General features: G+C 48.9%; 1 protein-coding gene across 1 annotated transcript in view; it reads right to left on the bottom strand.

Moving 5' to 3' along the window:
- Positions 1-2,174: 2,174 nt before the first annotated feature.
- Positions 2,175-19,349, bottom strand: part of PWWP2B (PWWP domain containing 2B) — a 71,688-nt gene continuing 54,513 nt past the window's right edge. Inside the window, exon 4 of the mRNA XM_029059907.1 lies at positions 2,175-3,394. The gene's annotated coding sequence lies outside the window, so the exon portion shown is untranslated. The remainder of the gene's footprint in view (positions 3,395-19,349) is intronic.

Below are 19,349 nucleotides of genomic sequence, written 5' to 3' on the forward strand. Positions count from 1 at the left end.
TAGCATAATATTATTATGTTATTAAAATGGGGCCTCAATACCTGTTCTCCCTTCAATTTAGACTGAGTCCCACGTGGGAGAGGGGCTATGTCCGACCTGATTATCCCATATATAGCCAAGTACAGTGCTGGTCACATAATAAGAGCTCAACGAAGATAATAATAATTATAACTGTTTATTAATCCAGAGGCACAAACCTTTATGTGTTTGGTATTGGCATTTGACCGGATACAGTCAATCGATTGTATTTTCCAAGTGTTTACTGTGTGCAGAGCGCTGTACCGAGCACTTGGTAGCTTTAGTAGAAACGATAATTTTAGTAGAACCCACTCCTGCCCTTAAAGAGCTTACGACCTACTGTATTGTGAATGGGAAACAGCATGGTCTAATGGAAAGATCACAGCCCTGGGAGTCAGAAGACCTGAGTTCTAATCCCAGCTCTGCCACTGGCCTGCTGGGTGACCTTGGGAAAAGACCCTTAACTGCTCCGGGCCTCAGTTTCCTCATCTGTAAAATGGGGATTCAACGCCCGTTTCCTCTCCCTCGAAGACTGCGAGCCCCGGGTGAAACTGGGTCTCTGTCTAATAGGCTTATATTGTATCCACCTCAACATTCAGTATAGTGCTTGGCACATAGTAAGTGCTTAACAAATACCGCAATTCTTATTATGTTGAACAAATAGCACTAGAGGTGTTTTCAGTAGATAAAGAAGGGACCGGTAAGGACTTCACAGCTTTTTCTCCCGCTGTCACTACTGGTAAATACAGAGATGCAGCTTTCATTCATTCAATCATATTTATTGAGCTCCTACTGTGCGCGGAGCATGGTACTAAGCACTTGGGAGAGTACAATACAACAGCTGGGCCTATTGGATAGGGCACAGGTCTGGGAATCAGAAGGACCTAGGTTCTGATTTCATTCATTCATTCAATAGTATTTACTGAGCGCTTACTATGTGCAGAGCACTGTACTAAGCACTTGGAATGGACAAATCGGTAACAGATTCCAGCTCCGCCCCTTGTCTGCTGTGTGAGTTTGGGCAAATCACTTCACAGTGCCTCAGTTACAACACCTGTAAAATGGGATTAAGACTGTGAGCCCCTTGTGGGACAGGGACTGAGTCCAACCTGAATAGCTTGGATCTAGCCCAGTGCTTAGTACCATGCCTGGCACATAGTAAGCGCTTGACAAATTCCATAAAAATGAATAAATAGTAATAATTCGCCTGCCCCTTTAGGCAGGAATCATGTAATCATCATTATCACAATACACAATAATAATCGCGGTACTTTTTAACACTTTCTATATGCCAGGGACTGTACTGGGCACTGGGGTAGATACGAGGTTGTCAGGTTGGACACGGACCCTGTCCCACACGGGACTCCTAATCTTAATCCCCATTTTACAGATGAGGAAACTAGGGCACAGAGAAGTGAAGTGACTTGCTCAAGGTCACACAGCAGAAAAGTGGCAGAGCCAGGATAAGAACCTAGGCCCTTCTGATTCTCCAGCCCATGTTCTATCCACTAGGCAATAATAATAATAATGTTGGTATTTGTTAAGCGCTTACTATGTGCAGAGCACTGTTCTAAGCGCTGGGGTAGATACAGGGTCATCAGGTTGCCCCACGTGAGGCTCACAGTTAATCCCCATTTTCCAGACGAGGTCACTGAGGCACAGAGAAGTGAAGTGACTTGCCCGCAGTCACACAGCTGGCAAGTGGCAGAGCTGGGATTCGAACCCACGACCTGACTCCCAAGCCCGGGCTCTTTCCACTGAGCCACGCTGCAGCTCTCTGTGTAGCTGAACTCTCAAGCACTTAGTACAGCTCTGGGCACTCACTGGGAGACCAGTAATGATAACTGTGGCATTTGTTAAGCATTTACTACGTGCCGGGCACTGTGCTAAACTCCACTGATTACTGAGGTCACCAGGACAGGCCGGGTTGAACGAATTCTAGGGTTGGAACTTAACCTCTTACTCACTGTGGACAGGGAATGTGTCTGTTTATTGGTCTCTCGTATTCTTCCAAGCGCTTAGTACAGTGCCCCGGCGCATGGTAAAAGCCCTCAATAAATACGACTGAATGAGTGAACTTCCATCCGGGCATTTTAGGACCAAAAACCTCAACCGTGTCAAGCCAAAAGAAGGAATAAATTAAAATGATGCCTCAGTCATTTCAAAACTAACATTTTAATATCTGCAAGTTCGGTACCGTTGAACTGCAGCCTCAGGATAATCTTTCAAGTTCCGTCCACATGACTAAAGCAAATATACAAATTTAAACTACCGGAGCTGTACATTTAATAACTTTACCATATTCCTATTTTTTTTTTTCCATTTTTCTTACTTTAAAACCGACGGAAGAGTAATCTGGCTCCAAGCACATATCTGTGGTCTTTAAAGTGACATTAAGGGGGGGAAAAGAAAAGGATAGAAAGGAACCCTTAACCAGCATCGGGGCAAGTGGTTTCGAAATTTGGAACTTTTCTCCATCGGTGGAAAAAGAAACTCCCTCCTTGATTTGGTCGGTGTCACGGGTCTTCCAGTGAAAGGATCCGGCGGAATCTCGCCCCCGGCGCGTTAGCCGCGTGGCTTTTCCGTGTGCGCAGAAAGGGCGGGGAAGTCCGGGATTCCGGCCGGATCACCTCCCGCTCGGCCCTAATTCCCTGGTGGAGCCCCAGCAGGTTGTGATCGGCTGCCCGATCCCTGACTTTTGGGCCACGCCCGGCAGAGAGCCAGCCCCTCCCCGGCTGGGTGACCGCGGGCCGGTCACTCGACCTCTCCGGGCCCCGGGTCCCTCCTCCTTACGGACGGGGATAAACGCCACCCCGCCCGTCTTCTCAGCCCCAGGGATGGCACGCGGGTACGAGAAAAACGACGCGATGGCGCTCGGGAAGACGGAAGCCCTCGCCCCCAACGCCGGTGTCAGCGGAATCTCCGCTGATTGCGTTCTCCCGAGCGTCCGTCTCCCACAGCCCTCTCCCGGAACGGGGTGTCACGAGGCCTCTCGTCCTGGACTACGGGTGGGCACGGTCCATAATTAAGCAGCAGCAGCAGCAGTCGTTTTCTAAACTGAATTTTCTGTGACGGGAAAATCAAGAAAAGAAACTCAAACAAAAAAAACCCAAAAAACGAAGGTAGCAAACATTTCTTCTGCTAAGTAATAAATACATTCAGAGTTCAGGTCGTTGCTGGTCTCCTGAGGGGGGGCCGTTTCCAGGCTTCCGGGGCAATGGTCTCGCTTCGGGTGCGGGCGTCGGTCGCAGGTGCGAAGGTCATCGGCGTCCCCGGGTCTGGAGAGGGCCGGCCCGAGATCGCCCGGGACCCCGTCGGGATGTCTGCCCAAGTCGTCAACTTTTAGGAGAGCAGCTGTGCTCTTATCTTCTGCTACCTGGAGGAACGGGAAGGAGAGGTCGGTTAGGATCAACCAACAAGAGCGGCCCGAGTTCATTCGTTCCGTCGATCGAATTTATTGAGCGCTTACTGTGCGAAGAGCACCTTCCTAAGCGCTCGGGAGAGGACGATACAAAAAAGCGGCGTGCTCTAGTGAAAAGAGCGCGGGCTTGGGGGTCAGGTCGTGGGCTCTAATGCCGGCTCCGCCACTTATCGGCTGTGTCGCTTCACTTCTCTGTGCCTCAGTCACCCCATCTGGAAAATGGGGATTAGGACTGTGAGCCCCACGTGGGACAACCTGATGAACTTGTATCTACCCCAGCAGTTAGAACAGTGCTTGGCACATAGTAAGCGCTTAACAAATACCATCATTACTATTATCCTTTCTCATTGCTGTATCATTATTGTATTGTACTTTCCAAGCACTTAGTACAGAGAAACAGTGTGGCTCGGTGGAAAGAGTACGGGCTTGGGAGTCAGAAGTCATAGGTTCGAGTCCCGGCTCTGCCACTTGTCAGCTATGTGACCTTAGACAAGTCACTTCACTGGGCCTCAGTGACCTCATCTGTAAAATGAGGCCTTGATCGCCTTGATTCTATTTAGTTGCCATCGGTTTTTACGAGATGTTCTTCCCCTCGACTCTATTTATCGCCATCGTTCTCGTCTGTCCGTCTCCCCCGATCAGACCGTAAGCCCGTCAAACGGCAGGGACCGTCTCTATCTGTTGCCGACTTGTTCATCCCAAGCGCCTAGTACAGTGCTCTGCACATAGTAAGCGCTCAATAAATACTATTGAATGAATGAATGAATAAAATGGGAATTATGACTATAAGCCCCACGTGGGACAACCTGATTACCTGGTATCTACCAAAGCGCTTGGATCAGTACTCAGAACACAGAAGCAGAGTGGCTCAGTGGATAGAGCCTGGGCTTGGGAGTCAGAGGTCATGGGTTTGAATCCCGGCTCTGCCGCTTGGCAGCTGTGTGACTGTGGGAGAGTCACTTCGCTTCTCTAGGCCTCAGTTCCCTCATCTGTAAAATGGGGATGAAGACTGTGAGCCTCACGTGGGACAACCTGATTCCCCTGTATGTACCCCAGCGCTTAGAACAGCGCTCTGCACATAGTAAGCGCTTAACAAATACTTACATTATTATAGTAAGCGCTTAACAAATACCAACGTTATTATTACTATTAATAATGTTGGTATTTGTTAAGCGCTTACTATGTGCCGAGCACTGTTCTAAGCGCTGGGGTAGACACAGGGGAATCGGGTTGTCCCATGTGGGGCTCACAGTCTTAATCCCCATTTTATAGATGAGGTAACTGAGGCACCGAGAAGTTAAGTGACTTGCCCAAAGTCACACTGCTGACAAGTGGCCGAGCCGGAATTCGAACCCATGACCTCTGACTCCAAAGCCCGTGCTCTTTCCAGTGAGCCACGCTGCTTCTCTTACAGTGCTCTGCATGCAGTAAGTGCTCAGTAAGTACTACTGAATGAATGAACAATAGACACATTCCTTGCCCACAACGAGCTCACAGTCTAGAGTTATCAGAATGTGCAGGAATCTCATTTCACCCAGAGAGTGGGACTTAATAATAAATTTTTTTATGGTACTTGGTAAGTGCTTACTATGTGTCTAGCACTGTATTAAGTGCTGGGGTAGATACAAGATAATCAGACTGGACACAGTCCATGTCCCACACAATAATAATAATAAAAATGTTGGTACTTGTTAAGCGCTTACTATGTGCAGAGCACTGTCCTAAGTGCTGGAGAAGATACGGGATAATCAGGTTGTCCCACGTGAGGCTCAGTCAATCCCCATTTTACAGATGAGGTAACTGAGGCCCAGAGAAGTTAAGTGACTTGCCCAGAGTCACTCAGCTGACAAGTGGCAGAGCTGGGATTTGAACCCATGACCTCTGACTCCCAAGCCCGTGCTCTTTCCACTGAGCTACGCTGCACATGAGGTTCACGGCATTAATCTCCATTTTACAGATGAGGAAACTGAGGCCCAGAGAAGCAAAGTGACTTGTCCAAGGTCATACAGCAGACAAATGATGGAGCCAGGATTGGAACCCATGTCTTTCAGGCTCGCAGGCTCATGCTCTATGCACTAGGCTGCACTCTTTCTCTCTCTAATAATAAAATAATGATGATGGTGATGGTAATAACGGTGATTTTTTTATGGTATTTCTTAAGCACTTACTATAATTATAATATTTGTTAAGAGCTTACTATATGCTAGGCACTGTTCAAAGCACTGGGGTAGATACAAGTTAATCAGGTTGGACACAGTCCATGTCCTGCATAGGGCTCACAGTCTTAATCCCCATTTTACAGATGAGGGAACTGAGGCATAGAGAATAATAATAATTATAGTATTTGCTAAGCACTACTATGTGTCAAGCACTATTCTAAGCGCTGGAGCAGATATGAGTTAATCAGATTAGAACAGTCCCCATCCCACATGGGTCTCACAGATTTAATCCCCATTAAACACAAGAGGTAACCGAGGCAAAGAGAATAAGAATAAGAATAATAATTGAGGCATTTTTTAAGCCCTTACAGTGTGCCAAGCACTGTACTAAGCACTGGGGTGGATACAAGGAAATCACATTGGACCCAGTCCCTTTCCCACACGGAAATGAAGTGACTTGCCCAAGATCACAAAGCAGGCAAGTGGAGGATCTGCAATTGGAACCCAGGTCCTTCTGGCTCCCAGGCCCGCGCTATAATCCCGGCTCCACCACTCGTCAGCTGTGTGACCTTGGGCAAGTGACTTCACTTCTCTGTGCCTCAGTTCCCTCATCTGAAAAATGGGGAGGAAGTCTGTGAGCCCTATGTGGGACAACCTGATTGCCTTGTATCTACCCCAGCGCTTAGAACAGTGCTCGGCACAGAGTAAGCGTTTAACAAATACCAACATTATTATTATAAGCCCTACGCCACACTGCTTCTCCTATGCCTGCGCGGCCCCAGATGTCTCCAGGTTCCCATACTGCGCCCCGCAACTTCAACCCCCAAATCCTCTCCCCCCCAAATGCAGAAAGGGGTGCGGAAGCCCCCTCCTATGACCTGCCCAAGGACACACAGCTGACAAGTGGCAGAGTCAGGATTAAAACCCAGAACCTTCTGACTGTTAAACGCTATGTGCCCAGCACTGTATTAAGCGCTAAATACAAGATAATCAGGTCCCATATGAGGTTCACAGCCTAAGTAAGGGGAAGAATAGGTATTAAATCCCCATTTTGCAGATGAGGGAACTGAGGCCCAGAGAAGTGAAGTGACTTGCCCAAGGTCACACAGGCAGGTCCATGGCTCCCTCTGACTCCCAGGCCCCTGCCCTTACCACTCCTCCTCCCCTCCCCATCGCCCCGACTCCCTCCCTCTGCTCTACCCCCCTCCCCGCAGCACTTTTGTATATTTGTACGTATTTATTATTCTATTTATTTCCTTAACCATGTGTGTATATATCTATAATTCTATTTATCTATTTTGATGCTATTGATGCCTGTCTACTTGTTTTGCTTTATTGACTCTCTCCCCCCTTCTAGAATGTGAGCCTGTTGTTGGGTAGGGATTGTCTCTGTCGCCAAACTGTACTTTCCAAGTTCTTAGTACAGTGCTCTGCACACAGTAAGCGCTCGATAAATACGACTGAACGAATGAATGAACTAGGCCACTCTGAGCCCGTGTGGGACAAGGACTCCCATGCTTATCATATAGTCAATGATTAATCAGTCTGTCAGTCATATTTATTGAGAGTTTACTCTGCAGAACACTGTAAGGCTTGGAAGACTACAAAAGAACAGACATTAATAGGTATAAATAAATGACAGTGCTGTGGGGCTGGGAGGGCAGACGAATGAAAGGAACAAGTCAGGGTGACGCAGAAGGGAGTGAGAAAAGAAGAAAGGAGGGCTTAGACAGGGAAGGTTTCTTGGAGGAGAAGGGCCTTCAATAAGACTTTGAAGGTGGGGAGAGTCACTGTCTGTCAGATATGAAGAAGGAGGGCGTTTCGCGCCAGAGGCGGGACGTGGGTGAGAGGTCCGCGGCGAGATGGAGGAGATCAAGGTAAGTCACTTAACTTCTCTGTGCCTCAGTTCCCTCATCTGTAAAATGGGGATTAAGACTGTGAGCCCCACGTGGGACAACCTGATTCCCCTATGTCTACCCCAGCGCTTAGAACAGTGCTCGGCACATAGTAAGCGCTTAACAAATACCAAAAAAAAAAAAAAAAAAAAAGGTACAGCGAGAAGGTTGGCACTGGAGGAGCGAAGCGTACGGGCTGCGCTGAAGTAGGAGAGTAGCGAGGTGAGATAGGAGGGGGCGAGGGGATGGAGAGCTGTAAAGCCAAGGGTGAGGAGTTTCTGGTGGATGGACAACCCCTGGAGGTTCATGAGGAGAATCATTTGGTAGAAAAATGATTAATGAATGCCATAACCCCAAATTAAGGTGAAGGGCAGCCACGTCCAACTGATTTTTAGATTATATGGCAACTTTGTGCAAGAGGAAGAAGTACCTTGATTTTGAAAGAAGATTTTTTTCCACCTTTACTGGGGGAATTTTCTCCCTGGTTTCAAAACCATTCAGCTTAGGGGCCCAACTTGTGCCCGAGGGAAATTCTGGTGGAACCATCTCTGCACGGTCCACCCACGCTGTCATAATCATCTCTTACTTCCCTGGAAAAGTGGATCTCAAAACTACCCTTCAACCTCGTCATATGTAAAGTCGACGTGAGGTCCCCTCAGAATTCACAAACTCCGGCCCTGCCCTTTCTATCTAACCTCACCACGCTTGGGGCTAATAAAAGCTGGCGAGGTTTCTGGAAATACCCTGGCAATTTCCTTTGATTGTACGGAGAAACACCCAGGGTTTAAAGACGGTTTGGGCTTTCAAAGGCCCTCGCGATTCCGGTCTGTTCACATCAGCCGCAGGGCTGAGATCGCGATAGTCGCACCGACAAGAGGATTAAGCTCTGCCCAAGACAGAAAATGGCAACCACCTCTGCGTGATTTGTCTCCGATGAATCAATGCTATTTACTGAGCACTTAATGTGTGCAGAGCACTGTACTAAGCGCTTGGGTGAGTACAAATACAAACGAGTAATAATAATAATGTTGGTATTTGTTAAGCGCTTACTATGTGCAGTGCACTGTTCTAAGTGCTGGGGTATACAGGTTAATCAGGTTGTCCCATGTGAGGCTCACAGGCTTCATCCCCATTTTACAGTTGAGGTCACTGAGGCACAGAGAAGTGAAGTCACTTGCCCACAGTCACACAGCTGACAAGTGGCAGAGCTGGGATTCAAACCCATAGCCCCCGACTCCCAAGCCCGTGCTCTTTCCACTGAGACACGCTGCTTCTCTGAATTTGTTAAGCACTTACTATGTGCAAAGCACTGTTCTAAGTGCTGGGGAGGATACAAGGTGATGAGGTGGTCCCACGTGGGACTCACAGTCTTAATGCTCATTTTACAGATGAGGTAATTGAGGCACAGAAGTCAAGTGACTTGCCCAAGTCACGCGGCTGACAAGCGGCGGAGCCTGGATTTGAACCCGTGACCTCTGGGTCCCAAGCCCGGGCTCTTTCCAATGAGCCACGCTGCTGCTCATCAGCAGACCTCATCTCTGCCCGCGAGGAGTTTACAGACTAGAGGGGAAGAAAATAACTGAAATAAATTACAGCTGGATATGTATTTAGGTGCTGTGGGACTGGGAGTGGGGGGTGAATAATATTATTTGAATATTATTGAGTGCTTACTATGTGCAGAGCACTGAGAAGCAGCGTGGCTCAGTGGAAAGAGCCCAGGATTGGGAGTCAGAAGTCATGGGTTCGAATCCCCACTTTGCCACTTGTCAGCTGTGTGACTGTGGGCAAGTCACAACTTCTCTGTGCCTCAGTTACCTCATCTGTAAAATAGGGACTGACTGTGAGCCTCACGTGGGACAATCTGATTAACTTGTATCTACCCCAGCGCTTAGAACAGTGCTCTGCACATAGTAAGCGCTTAACAAATACCAACATTATTACTAAGAGCTTGGGAAAGTAGACGATAACAATAAACAGTGCAATTTCCTGCCCACATCGCGCTCACAGTCTAGAGCAGGGGAGACAGACATCAATACAAATAAATACAATGACAGACGTATACATTAAGTGCTGTGGGGCTGGGTCGGGGGGGGGGGGGGAAAGAACAAAAGGAGCAATTCAGGGTGACGTAGAAGGGAGTGGGAGACGAGGAAAAGTGAGGCTTAGTCTGGGAAGGCCTCCTGGAGGAGATGGGCCTTCAATAAGGTTTTGAAGGGGGGTGAGAGTCACTGTCTGTCAGATATGAAGAGGGGAGGGCGTTCCAGGCCAGAGGCAGGATGTGGGCCAGGGGTCGGCGGCGAGACAGGTGAGATCAAGTCACAGTAAGAAGATTAACTCCAGAGGAGCCAAGTGTGCGGGCCGCGTACGGTATTTGTTAAGCAGTTACTATGTGCCAAGCACTGCTCTAAGCGCTGGGGTAGATACAAGGTAATAATAATAATGATAATGTTAGTATTTGTTAAGCGCTTACTATGTGCAGAGCACTGTTCTAAGCGCTGGGGTAGATACAGGGTAATCAGGTTGTCCCACGTGAGGCTCACAGTCTTAATCCCCATTTTACAGGTGAGGTAACTGAGGCACAGAGAAGTGAAGTGACTTGCCCACAGTCACACAGCTGACAAGTGGCAGAGCTGGGATTTGAACCCATGACCTGTGACTCCCAAGCCTGGGCTCTTTTGATCAGATTGTCCCACGTGGGGCTCGCTGTCTTCATCACCATTTTCCAAATGAGGTAACTGAGTCAAAGAGAAGGTGACTTGCTCAAATTCACGCAGCTGATAAATGGAGGAGCCGGAATTAGAACCCACGACCTCTGACTCCCAAGCCCGAGCTCTTTCCACTAGGCCACGCTGCTTCTCTCAGATCGGAATGGTACCAGGTTGGATGGCGAGGAGAGGGCAGCTTTGAGCAACGATGCGAAGACTGAACCGACGGGACTTGGCGACTCACTGACCGGGTGCCTTCTGCGCGCACGGCACCGTACTCAACGTTTGGGAGAGTACAACAGAGGTAGAAGACCCGATTCCTACCTTCGAGGAGTTTACAATCGACCTGATCTGATCTCTGACCAACTCCATCCCACAGAGAACTGCTAAATAATAACTAGGCTGGAATTCCATCTGTTACTCTTCCTCCAGATGTGAGGAAAGACGGCCGACGCACCAGATAGCGCTTTTAGGGAGACGTCGCGTCGACGGAGCGTCTCAAGACCAAGGAAAAGTCTCTCTCCTTTCCTTCATCTAAGACGGTCGAGGCATCAATTGGGAGAAAACCGACCGGGCCAAATGGATCTGATGAAACTCAGACCACGCTTCCCTGGGACAACTGAAGCAATTTCTGCTGATGCACTGGCTGACTCCACCGTCCCTGATGTGTTTTGAGTTAGCAAGACCCCCGTCGACTTAACAAATACCATCCTTCAGCACTTAGAACAGAGCTTGGCACATAGTAAGCGCTCAACAAATACCATCATCATTATTATGCACTTATCCAATCCCACTTTGATTCCCTGAGCCCTTACTGAATGCAGAGCACCTTACTAAGCTCTTGGGAGAATACAATAGAACAAAAAATAGACACGATCCCTGCCCACGTGAGCCTACGGTCTAGAGGGGACACAGACATAATATAAATAAATTAGCGATATGTACCTAAGTACTGTTTTGCTTGAATTCAAGAACTCTGTCACTAAGCAGAAGGCACGTTTCGTTGAGCTAGGTACAGCTTGAAATGCTAGATGTGAGTCACTCAAAATAGTAGTCAGTTTCATAGAAATAGCACGGCTTAGTGGAGGGAGCACAGGTTTAGGAGTCACAGGTCGTGAGTTCTAATCCTGACTCCACCACTTTTCAGTTGTGTGACTTTGGGCAAGTCACTTCACTTCTCAGTGCCTCAGTTACCTCATCTGTAAAATGGGGATTAAGAATGTGAGCCCCTCGTGGGACAACCTGATTATCCTGTATCCACCCCAGCGCTTAGAACAGTGCTTGGCACATAGTATGCGCTTAACGGATACCAACATTATGATTTCCTCCTGACTCTCAGGGACGCCCAACGTCTCTGAGGCGGCCCTGTCCGACGGGAGCCATTTGGGGAGGCGGAAGCCACATTTTTTTAAGAAAAGCTTCCGTTTGGCTCTGCCTTATTTTCAAGCAAGCAAGGTGTGGGATTTTGAAATATTTCCCCAATGCCCAGAGATGAGAGAGTACGCACGAGCACCCCTGCCCCTCTGCTGCAAATTCCAAATTGGATGCAGGAGGACAAAGCAGAAGAAACCACACAAAAGGCCCATCTCCTCCAAGAGGCCTTCCCTGACTAAGCCCCCTTTTCCATTTCTTCCACTTCCTTCTGTGTCATCCTGACTTGCCCCCTTTATTCAACCCCCCTCGCAGCCCCACCCCGCTTTTATTTCTTTATATTAATGTTTTCGTCTCCCCCTCTAGACTGTAAGCCCGCTCTGGGCCGGGAATGTACCTGTCATAGTGTTCGATTGTCTTCTCCTAAGAGTTTAGTACAGTGTCCTGCATTCAGTAAGTGCCCAATAAATACAACTGGCCAATAGATTGAACCACTGGGAACTGTATATATCTTCATTACCCTATTTAGTTTGTTAATGAGATGTACATCACCCTGATTCTATTTATTTGCTATTGTTTTAATGAGATGTTCTTCCCCTCGATTCTATTTATTTCCACAGTTCTCGTCCGTCCGTCTCCCCCGATAGCCCGTAAGCCCGTCAAAGGGCAGGGACTGTCTCTATCTGTTACCCATTTGTACATTCCAAGCGCTTAGTACAGTACTCTGCACATAGTAAGCGCTCAATAAATACTATTGAATGAATGAATGAAGACCGAGCTATAAGCTGTCATTCATTCAATCGTGTTCACGGAGCGCTTACTGTGTGCACAGCACTGTACTAAGCGCTTGGAAAGTACACTTCGGCAACAGAGACAATCCCTACCCAACAACGGGCTCACGGTTCCTCCCCCCGGAAACAGGACCTCCTAGTTTTTTGGGTTTTTTTTCTAATTTTAAAGGTAATTCTCCAGGATTTTCCCCTGGAGCTAACTGGCTCCCTGGGACTTTCCCCAGCTTGAAGTTCTGTGTTCGAAGGAAGCCTTCCTCCCTACCCCCACCGGAGACACACACATTGCCCAGATGAATATGCTTACTTTCAAATCTGGAAAGAAAAAGAGGAAGACTCCTGTCCCTTCCCTCCTCTCCTGTGCCTGTCTTCGCCCCGTCCCGCTACAATACGGCCAACTGGGAAGCAGCATGACCTAATGGAAAGAGCAGAGACCCGACAAGTCGGAGTATCACGATTCTAATCCGGGCTCCGCCATTTGCCTGCTGTGTGACCCTGGGTAAGTCGTTTACCTCCTCTGGGTCTCAGTCTCCTCAGCTGTAAAATAGGGTTGCAATAACTATTCTCCCTCCTACTTAGTCCGTGAGCCCCGGGTGAGACGGGGACGGTATCCTACCTTATTAAGCCCGACTCCCACAACGGTGCTTGACACATAGCATGAGCTTAACAAATAATAATTCATTCAATCGTAGTTATTGAGTCCTTACCGAGTGCAGAACACTGTACTAAGCACCTGGGAGAGCTTATACAATATAACAATAAACGGACACATTCCCAGCCCGCAACGAATAACGACGACAATTTCCTGCCCCCACTCCCAGGGAATCTGCGTAACGTCCCAATCGTTCTCCAGTTCCCGTCTGACAAGACTTTACAGCCCAAAATACGCAATCAATCGATTAATAGCTTGAAAAACAACGTGGTTTAGTGGACGGCGTTACTTTAATCACTTCTCCTCTCCCGCCCTGATGATGGTATCGGCCTCCTTGCTGACCTCCCCGCCTTCTGTCTCTCCCCACTCCAGTCCATACTTGTCTCTGCGGCCCGCAACATTTTTCTACAAAAACGTTCAGGCCGTGTCACCCCGATCATCAAAAAACTCCACTCGTTGCCCGTCCGCCTCCACATCCAACAGAAACTCCTCACCACTGGCTTTAGTCAATCAATCATATATACTGAGCAGCGTGGTAGCGGATACAGCCCGGGCCTGGGAGTCAGAAGGTCATGGGTTCCAATCCCGGCTTTGCCACTTGTCTGCTGGGTGGCCTTGGGCATGTCACTTAATTTCTCTGTGCCTCAGTTCCCTCATTTGTAAAATGTGGAAAGACTGTGAGCCCTCTGTGGGACAGGGGCTGTGTACAAGCAGCACGGCCTTGCGGAAAGATCCCGGGCCTGGTAGTCAGAGGTTCTGGGTTCTAATCCCGGCTCCGCCACTTGTCAGCTGTGTGACCTTGGGCAAGTCACTTCACTTCTCTGGGCCTCAGTTCCCTCATCTGTCAAATGGGGATGAAGAGTGTGAGCCCCATGTGGGGCAACCTAATTCCCTTTGTATCTACCCCGGGGCGTAGAACAGTGCTTGGCACGTAGTAAGCGCTTAACAAATACCAACATTACTCTTGGCATTCCAGCTCCGCCACATGTCTGCTGTGACCTTGGGCGAGTCATTTAACTTCTCGGTGCCTCAGTGACCTCATCTGTATAATGGGGATTACGAATGTGAGCCCGCTCATAGTTTTATTTACTGACTGATTACGGTACACACAGCACTGCTCTAAGCTCATGGGAGAGGACAATATAACAATAAACAGACACATTCCCTGCTCACAGTGAGGTTACAGTCTAGAGGGAAAACAGACATCAATGTAAATAAATGAATTACAGATATGTACATAAGTGCTGTGGGGCTGGGAGGGGGGATGAATAATAATGCTATTTGTTAAGCGCTTACTTTGTGCCAAGCACCATTCTAAGTACTGGGGTAGATACAAGGTGCTCACAGTCTTAATCCCCATTTGACAGATGAGATCATTCATTTATTCAATCAACTGCATTTCCTGAGCACTTACTGTGTGCAGAGCACTGTACTAAGCGCTTGGAAAGTACAGTCTGGCAACAGATAGAGACGATCCCTACCCAAAGGGCACTGAGGCACAGAGAAGTGAAGTGACTTGCCCAAGTCACACAGCAGACAAATAATAATGTTGGTATCTAGAACTCACAGTCCCTGACTCCCAAGCCTGTACTCTTGCTGTTTCTCCTAAATAAAGGAGAAGGGATGAATAAAGGCAGAAAATCAGGGCGATGCTGAAAGGCGTGGAAGAGGAGGAAAGGAAAGAGCCCGGGCTTGGGAGTCAGAGGTCATGGGTTCGAATCCCTGCTCTGCCACTTGTCAGCTGTGTGACTGTGGGCGAGTCACTTCACTCCTCTGTGCCTCAGTTCCCTCATCTGTAAAATGGGGATGAAGACTGCGAGCCTCACGTGGTACAACCTGATGACCCCGTATCTACCCCAGCGCTTAGAACAGTGCTCTGCACATAGTAAGCGCTTAACAAATACCAACATTATTAAAGGGGGGTGCTTAGTCAGGGAAGGCCTCTTGGAGGAGATGGGGCTTCGATAAGGCTTTGAAGCGGGGAGAATCATCGTCTGTTGGATTGAGGAGGGAGGGCGTTCCAGGCCAGAGGCAGGATGGGGGCGACAGGTCGGAGGCGACACAAACGAGACCGAGGTCGAGTGAGAAGGGTTGGCAATAGAGGAGAAAAGTGTGAGGGCCGGGTGGTTGAAGGAGCGTAGCCAGGTGAGGAAGGAGGGGACAAAATGAATGACTGCTTTAAAGTCAATGGAAACGAGTTTCTGTTCGATGCGGAGGTGGATGGGCAACCACTGGAGGCTCTTCAAGAGTGGGGAAACGTGCCCCAAGAGTTTCTGTAGAAAAATGACTAGGATGGCAGGGTGAAGTATGGACTGGAGCGGGGAAGACGGGGGCGGGGAGGTCGGCGAGGAGGCTGGTACAGTAATCAAGGCGGGACAGGGTGAGTGATGGGATTAACGTGGTAGCCGTTTGGATGAAGAGGGAAAGGCAGACTTTAGCAACACTGTGAAGGTCGAACCGACAGGATTTAGCGATGGATCGGATACGTGGGTTGAATGAGAGAGTGGAGTCAAAGATACCGCCCAGGTTAGGGGCTTGTGAGACAGGAAGGATGGTGGTCCCAATCTACAGTGATGGGAAAGTCAGGGAGAGGACAGGGTTTGGGTGGCAAGATACCAAGTTCTGTTTTAGACATATTAAGTTTGAGGTGATGGGAGGAAATAACAATAACAACAGTGGAATTAAGCACTTACTATTTGCCAGGCACTGTACTAAGCCCCGAGGTTGGTACAAGTTAATCAGGTTGGACACAGCCCCTGTCCTCATGGGGCTCACAGTCTTTCCCCATTTTACAGATGAGGGAACTGAGGCCCAGAGAAGTGACTTGCCCAAGGTCACATGCAGACAAGTGGTGGACAAGGATTAGAACGGAGGTCCTTCTGACGACCAAGCCCGGGCTCTATCCACCAGGCCGCCTAGAGATGTATTGAAGGCCGGAGGAAACGCGAGATTGAAGAGGGGGAGAGAGATCAGGGCTGGAGATGGAGATTGGGTGTCATCCGCACAGAGGTGGTATTTGAAGCTTTAGGCGTGACTGACTTCTCCAAGGGAGTTGGTGTAGATGGAGAATAGAGAAGTGGCGTGGCTTAGTGGAAAGAGCACAGGCTTGGGAGTCAGAGGTTGTGGGTTCTAAACCCGGCTCCGTCACTCGTCTGCTGTGTGACCTTGGACAAGCCACTTAACTTCTCTGTGCCTCAGCTACCTCTTCTGTAAAATGGGGACTGAGACTGTGAGCCCCAGGTGGGACAACCTGATTACCTTGTATCTACCCCAGTGCTTAGAACGGTGCTTGGCGCATGGTGAGTGCTTAACAAATATCATAATCATTTTTATTATTATTATTAATAGAAGGGGACCCAGAACCGAACCTTGAGGGACCCCCACAGTTAGGGGCTGGGAGGCAGAGGAGGAGCCCGTGAAAGAGACTGAAATTGAGCAGCTAGAGAGATGAGAGGAGAACTAGGAGAGGTCAGCGAAGCCAAGTTTGGATAATAATAATAATAATAATAATAATAATGTTGGTATTTGTTAAGTGCTTACTATGTGCAGAGCGCTGTTCTAAGCACAGGGGTAGATACAGGGTCATCAGGTTGTCCCACGTGAGGCTCACAGTCAATCCCCATTTTACAGATGAGGTCACTAAGGCACAGAGAAGTGAAGTGACTTGCCCACAGTCACACAGCTGACAAGTGGCAGAGCTGGGATTCGAACCCATGACCTCTGACTCCAAAGCCCGTGCTCTTTCCACTGAGTCACGCTGCTTCTCATGTTTTTAATGTCTTTAGGAGAAGGGAGTAGTCCGCAGTTTCAAAGGCAGCTGAGAGGTCGAGGAGGTTTAGGATGGAATAGACGACGTTGGATTTGGCAAGGAGGAGAGCACTGGTGACCTGTGAGAGGTTTCGGTGGAGTGAAGGGGACGGAAACCTGATTGGTGAGGTCAAGGGAAGAATCGGAGGAGAGGAACATGAGATAGATTCGCTCAAGGAGTCTGGAGAGGAAACGTAGGAGGGAGATGGAGCGATAACTGGAGGGCACCATGGGGTCAAGGGAGGGATTTTTTTTTTTTAGGACGGGGAGACATGGGCACGTTTGAAAGCAGTGGGGAAGAAGCCAGTGGAGAGCGACCAGCTGAAGATGGTAGTTAAGAGAAGCAGCATGACTCAGTGGAAAAAGCATGGACTTGGGAGTCAGAGGTCATGGGTTCTAATCCCGGCTCCACCACTTGTCAGCTGTGTGACTTTGGGCAAGTCATTTCACTTCTCAGTGGCTCAATTACCTCACCTGTAAAATGGGGATCAAAACTGTGAGCCCCACGTGGGACAACCTGATCACCTTGTATCCCCCCAGTACTTAGAACAGTGCTCTGCACATAGTAGGCACTTAACAAATGCCATCCTTATTATTATTATTATTAGTTAGGGAGGGAAGAAGGGACAGGTTTTGATGCGGTACGAAGGAATGGGGTCAGATGTTCAGGTAGAGGGGGTGGGTTCTGAGGGGAGGCAGGAGATCTCTTCTGGAGATACTACTGGGAAAAAGGGTTGAAGAAAGGGCAAGAGGGGGGAGGGACTGAGGGGTGGGAGAGGAGATTTTAGGGAGATCGCAACCGATAGTGTCAAATTTCTCACTAAAATGGGTGGCCAGCTCATTAGGGGTAAGGGATGGAGGGGCGGCAGTGGCTTGAGGAGGGAGTTAACAAACGGCAGCGAGGGCAATGGGCATGGGTGGAGAAATAATTTTGCCGGGCAGAGGAGAGGACAGAGTTAATGCACGCAAGGACAGATTTCCGCCAGCAGCGCTCTCCCACGGAAGGCGGAGAAGGAAAGGAATCTCTTCGGCAGCCACTACTACCGACACTAAAACTGTGCTGTCGGTTAAGCACTTATTATGCACCCAGCACTGTACTAAGCACTGCGGCAGATACGAGGTAATCAGGTTAGACACAGTTCCTGTCCCACGTGGTGTTTACAGTCTAGATAGGAAGGAGGACAGGTACGGAATCCCCATTTCACAGATAAGGAAATTGAGGCCAGAGCAGTGAAATGACTTGCTCAAAGTCACACAGCGGGCAATTGGCGGAGCCAGGATTAGAACCCAAGACCTCGGACTGCCAGACCTGTGCTCTTTCCACTTGACCATGGTATTTCCCTCTGTCAAAGGCAGACCTGAGAAATAAGTACACTGAAAACAGGAAATGACTGAGAGGCAGTGAGGCCTACAGGTACAATGTCCTGGGAATCCCAGGACCGGGGTTCTAAGAACTGTGGCATTTGTTAAGTGCTTATTTTGTGCCAGGCACTTGTCCTAAACTCTGGGGTGGATATAAGATAATAATAATAATGTTGGTATTTGTTAAGCGCTTCCTAGGTGCCGAGCGCTGTTCTAAGTGCTGGGGTAGATACAGGGTAATCAGGTTCCACGCAGGGCTCACAGTCTTAATCCCCATTTTCCAGATGAGGTAACTGAGGCACAGAGAAGTGAAGTGACTTGCCCAAAGTCACACAGCTGACAAGCGGTGGGGCCGGGATTAGAACCCATGACCTGACTCCTAAGCCCGTCCTCTTTCCACTGAGCCACGCTGCTGATCATCAGGCGGGACACAGTCTCTGACCTTCCTGGGACTCACGGGGTGGCAGCATGGCCTAGAGGATACAGCCCAGACCTGGGAGTCAGAAGGACCTGGGTTCTAATCCAAACTCTGCAACTTGTCTGCTGACCTTGGGCAAGTCACTTCACTTCTCTGGGCCTCCATTTCCGCACCTGTAAAATGGAGATTAAGAACGTGAGCCCCTTATGGGACAGGGATTGCGTCCAAACCAATTTGCTTGTACCCACTCCAGTGTTGAGTCCAGTGCCTGGCACATAATAAGCACTTAACAGATAGCACAATTTTTATTATTAACAACAGATACTGAATTACCATTTTCCAGATTAATGGAACTGAGGCTCAGACAGGGAAGTGACTTGTCCAAGGTCACAAAGCAGACGAGCGACTGAGTCAGAACTAGAATCCAGGTCTCCTGACTCCCAGGCCTCTGCTCTTTCCACTAGGCCATGCTCTGATCCCAGCTCTGGGCTTGCTGTGTGTAGCCTCGGGCCCCAGTTACCTCATCTGGAAAATGGGGACAAGAAACCTGCTCTCCCTCCTTCTGACAACGTCCCCCGGAGGCTCGGCTGACCCCGATTCCCCCTCCTCTTCCCCAGCATCTGGTACGGAGTGACGGCTTAACAAAAACCACAACTATTGTTGTGTTGCCACAAGAGCCGGAAGTGACCTGCAGGATACCATTTGGCCTTTGTGAAACGTGAAGTTGCCCCGTGACACGAACTGAATTCGCCG

Source organism: Ornithorhynchus anatinus, chromosome 3 (genome assembly GCF_004115215.2).
Source record: "Ornithorhynchus anatinus isolate Pmale09 chromosome 3, mOrnAna1.pri.v4, whole genome shotgun sequence".
Classification (NCBI taxonomy): domain Eukaryota; kingdom Metazoa; phylum Chordata; class Mammalia; order Monotremata; family Ornithorhynchidae; genus Ornithorhynchus; species Ornithorhynchus anatinus.